The sequence below is a fragment of the Triticum dicoccoides genome, chromosome 6A (assembly GCF_002162155.2).
Source record: "Triticum dicoccoides isolate Atlit2015 ecotype Zavitan chromosome 6A, WEW_v2.0, whole genome shotgun sequence".
NCBI lineage: Eukaryota > Viridiplantae > Streptophyta > Magnoliopsida > Poales > Poaceae > Triticum > Triticum dicoccoides.
Window position 1 is genome coordinate 41,567,591 of NC_041390.1, and position 5,163 is coordinate 41,572,753.

The following is a 5,163-nucleotide window of genomic DNA, read 5'->3' on the forward strand; positions in this document are numbered from 1 at the left end:
TGAACTCGGAGCCCTCGGGGGCTTTGCTCCCCCTGCTCCCGGAGTCCGGAAGGTCGCTTTTAGGCGCCTCCGGGACTGTCTCCCCTCGACCCAGTGCCTCTTGAGACAACACCTCGGTGTTGTCCGTAGGGCAAGGGGGAGGTGGCGATGAGAAGTGGATCGCTATCCATATCCGACGAGCCCAGGGAGCCCTCCGACGAGGATACGTTGATACGGGTTCGGGGCGGTCTGCACAATCATAATTCGGTGTTAGGAGAAGCAGTGCGACAAAGGAATGCTATGAGTTGCTCTGGTATCCGAATACTTACGACTTTGCCAGGGGCTTGGCCCTGAGCAGCCACTCGTCTTCGCCTTTGGTGGCGGTGGTGGAGTAGTCCGGAAGAAGAGTCCTTCCCTTCTTGGACCCTTCGGCCCCCCAAGTAGGGGCGGCCTTCCTTTTCTTGTCTCCCCTGACTGGAGGGGGAACATCTTCATCTTCCTCATCGTCTTCGGGGGAGGAGTGCATCGCGGAGTTATCGGACGATGAGTCCGATGATACCTGGCGCCGGGAGCCCTTTCGGGTTCCCTTGGCCTTCTTGGTCTTCTCCGGCACCTTGTAAGGAGCCGGAGTCAGCATCTCCGTCAGGAGAGCGTCCGCAGTGTCTTCGGCCAGAGGGGTCGAACAGTTAATCTGCCCCGACGTCTCCATCCAGTCCTGTCAAAGGCATGGAGATCAGACCCCGCACATGATTAAGCTAGGGGAAATAAATATCCTACCGGATGTATAGAACTCACCGAATGTGCTCGGCGCTTCGCGCTTAGCCCATGGTCCTCGATGAGAGAGGGAGGGACCTCGGCGCCCTTGAACAACACCTTCCAGACGTCCTTGTGTGTTGTGTCGAAGAGCTTGCTCAGAGTCTGGTGCTGGGCCGAGTCGAACTCCCACAATTTGAAGTCCCTTTGTTGGCACAGGAGGATCTGGCGGATGAGCATGACCTGGACTATGTTGACAAGCTTGAGCTTCTTGCTTGTCATGTTCATGATACATTTGTGGAGTCCGTCCAGCTTCACCGATGAACCCCACGACAAGCCCTTCTCTTTCCAGGAAGTGAGCCATGTAGGGAATCCGGATCGAAACTTGGGGGCAGCCACCCATTTGGTGTCGCGCGGCTCGGTGATGTAGAACCATGCCGATTGCCACCCCTTTATGGTCTCCACGAAGGAGCCTTCAAGCCATATAACGTTGGGCATCTTGCCCACCATGGCTCCGCCGCATTCTGCTTGTTGGCTGCCCACCACCTTCGGCTTGATATTGAAGGTCTTTAGCCATAGGCCGAAGTGGGGGCGGATGCGGAGAAAAGCCTTACAGACGACGATGAACGCCAAAATGTTGAGGATGAAGTTTGGGGCTAGATCATGGAAGTCCAGCCCGTAGTAGAGCATGAGACCGCGGACGAATGGATGAAGGGGAAACCCCAGTCCGCGGAGGAAGTGGTGGAGGAAAACTACCCTCTCATGGTTCTGGGGTAGGGACGATCTACCTCACAGCGGGCAGCCGATGCGCGATATTCGCGGCTAAGTATCCGGCTCCGCGCAACTTTTTGATGTGTTCCTCCATAACGGAGGAAGCCATCCACTTGCCTCCCGCTCCGGACATGTTTGGAGGAGGTTGAGAAGAAAGATGTGGACTTGGGCGTTGGGGCTCGAGTGCGCAAGAATGGATGGGCAAGGAGGAAGAAGGCGTGGGTAGAGAAAGGTTAAACCTTATCCCTTTATAAGGGCGGCCAAAACTATGCGCCCCCACTAGCCTAGTAAAACTTGCTTACCCCCCAAGCGCCGTAATCGATGGTGCGGTTGGGTTACCCATGCCCGTATTGATGAAAATCCCGTAATAAGGGGAACACGATCTCTGCTTTGACAAGACGTGTCAAGAAACTGCCTCGCGTTATGAGCGGGGCTAGTCAAAGGAAATGGTTCAAATAATCACCGGGCTATGGCATAATGTTATGTTGCCCAATACGTGTCGGCAGATTGGATTTGTGGAAATATTATTCTCTCTACGGTGGTATGTGGAAATTATTTTGCAGGGTCGGACACTATCCTTGTATTCAAATTCTTCCGTGATGTATTCGGAGGAGGAACCCGCCTTGCAATGCCGAAGACAATACCGCGCACCGGGCTCATCGTCATTGAAGCCTGGTTCAGGGTCTACTGAGGGAGTCTGGGATTAGGGGGTCTCCGGAGAGCCGGACTCTATCCTTTGGCCGGACTGTTGGACTATGAAGATACGAGATTGAAGACTTCGTCCCGTGTCCGGATGGGACTCTACTTGGCGTGGAAGGCAAGCTAGGCAATACGGATATGTGTATTTCCTCTTTTGTAACCGACCTTGTGTAACCCTAACCCTCTCCGGTGTCTATATAAACCAGAGGGTTTAGTCCGTAGGATAAGAACAATCATACCATAGGCTAGCTTCTAGGGTTTAGCCTCTCCGATCTCGTGGTAGATCAACTTTTGTAATACCCATATCATCAAGAATAAATCAAGCAGGACGTAGGGTTTTACCTCCATCAAGAGGGCCCGAACCTGGGTAAAACATCGTGTCCCCCGCCTCCTGTTACCATCCGCCTAGACGCACAGTTCGGGACCCCCTACCCGAGATCCGCCGGTTTTGACACCGACAACACCCCTCCCTCACCTCACCAAAATAGCTAAGGAATATTTTCTGATTGAAACATAATATATCTCTAGTGATATATGTATATCAAAATTTGAGTGCTTTGTATCAAGTTTGTGAATAAGTATTATTCTTATTATGATCCGTTGCAACGCACGTGAACATTGCTAGTATAACTAACTCATTAGTCACATTGCTTGTAAGGCTTATAGTGATGTGCATTACCGAGAGGGCCTAGAGATACCTCTCTGACAATCGGAGTGACAAATCCTAATCTCGGTCTATGCCAACTCAACAAACACCATCGAAGACACCAATAGAGCATCTTTATAATCACCCACTTACGTTGTGACGTTTGATATCACACTAAGTGTTCCTGCAGTATTCAGGAGTTGCATAATTTCATAGTCATAGAAACATGTATAAGTTATGGAGAAAGCAATAGCAATAAACTAAACGATCATAGTGCTAGCTAACGGATGGGTCTTGTCCATCACATTATTCTTTAATGATGTGATCTCGTTTATCAAATGACAACACATGTCTATGGTTAGGAAACTTAACCATCTTTGATAAACGAGCTAGTCTAGTAGAGGCATACTAGGGACATTCTGTCTGTCTATGTATTCACACATGTACTAGGTTTCTGGTTAATACAATTCTAGCATGATTAATAAACATTTATCATGATATAAGGAAATATAAATAATAACTTTATTATTGCCTTTAGGGCATATTTCCTTCATGTTATCGATGGCGAAGCGTGGGCTCTATCCGATCCAGCCATTGCATTTCCATCTGGCGTAGTGCGTGAGATTAACGATTTGTTATTGAGAAATATATGATTTCATTTGGAAAGGTTATAAAAAATGTCGTCTTTCTTTTACGAGGGTGATCTCATATATATGGTGCGACTTCTGAATTCTTAATTACCTACTCCCTTCGTCAAGAGTGTTCTTGACACTAATGTAATGTCAAAAACGTCTTTATATTATGGGACTGAGGGAGTAATATTTACGTGATTAAATTGAATCAATGCATGCCAAAGCAAGCACAAAAAACGAACAAGGAGGGTCGGGTGAATCGATTCGTTTTTTTAGTGGGAGAAAATTAGCGTGAAGGGTGGTCATGGAAGGTGAGGCACAACTAAATTGAAGAGGCGAGATTACGAAGTCCTAATAGTAGAGATGCCGTTAAAAAAAGAACTCCTAATAGTAGAGATTGCCATTCACTTTTACTTTTTTCGTTCAAGGCTTTTACAACATGTTCATAAGTATGTTTGTCTTATGTACCATACTAGATACTCAAAAATACAATACGAGATACCTAAAGATAAATGTGTAGTTTTTGAATAGTTTGAAGCTAGAATTTGATTTTCTTTTTTCCTTTTGCGTGAAAACTTCTGACATATTTATCTTCAATCATGACAGTATAGCGAACATCAGAAAATGATAAAAATTACATCCAGATTCGTAGACCATCGAGCGACGACTATAGGCAGTGAAGTGAGCCGAAGGCGCGCCGCCCTCATCGTCCTTCCTCGCTGTCGATGAAGAATAGCATAGATCGGAAGGATCCAACCTGAAGACACACAAACATAGACAAATGACGACCAAACCCGAGCAGATCCATCGAATACATATTCATTGGAGACATACCTCCACATGCCCACCAATGATGCTAGATGCACTGGTAGGACGGGGGCTAGGCAGTGAGAACGTTATTCCATCTTAAGGAAGTCGCCGCCATCTCGTCTTTCTGAATAGGACACAAACCCTAATATAACTATAAAGAAACATGTAAAAACGGGCCATCCCCGCGCCTTCATGGTCCTAAGGCCATTGGAGACGAGGCGAACCGGCGGCGGCTACGCGATATAGAGGAATCCTAATCTCTTTTTTTTGGGAGGGAGGAGACAGCAGCCGTGTGTTATCAATCATTGTTGCAATTTGCAACGGACCATGTTGCAATTTTGGAAAGAGAGAAGAAAGATTATACGATGAGCGGCTATGGAACCACAAATTGAGATTTCTTCTTTATATACAAAATATCTAATCAAATGGAGATGAGATTTACTTAAAAGTATTCCATCTATCCCCCTTTTCTCTTTTTGAAACAGATGCCATGGTAGACCGGGTGCATGGTCGTGGCTCAATTATAACAACCCACAAATCGTCGAGAGCATTGATTCCCGCGTACACCGGATCCAGCAACCTCCTCCCCAGCGGCGGCCCACCGGTCATGGTCTCTGCCCACAGAAACCAACCTGGCCAACGCTGGCGCCGACGGGTGGCCAGCCCACACGTGCGAAGCCCGGCCCCCGCACGTCAGCCTCCCCCCGTCCAACCACGTCCTCCAGGCCACCCCGAGCCGTCCATCACGGCCCCCGGCACGCCACCAGCCGTCCGATACACCCCGGGGTTGTTCCACGCCCTCCCTCGTATACCCCGCCCGCCGCCGCCTATATAAGCCCCGCCTCCTCCCCCACCCCGAGCAGATAAGATCGA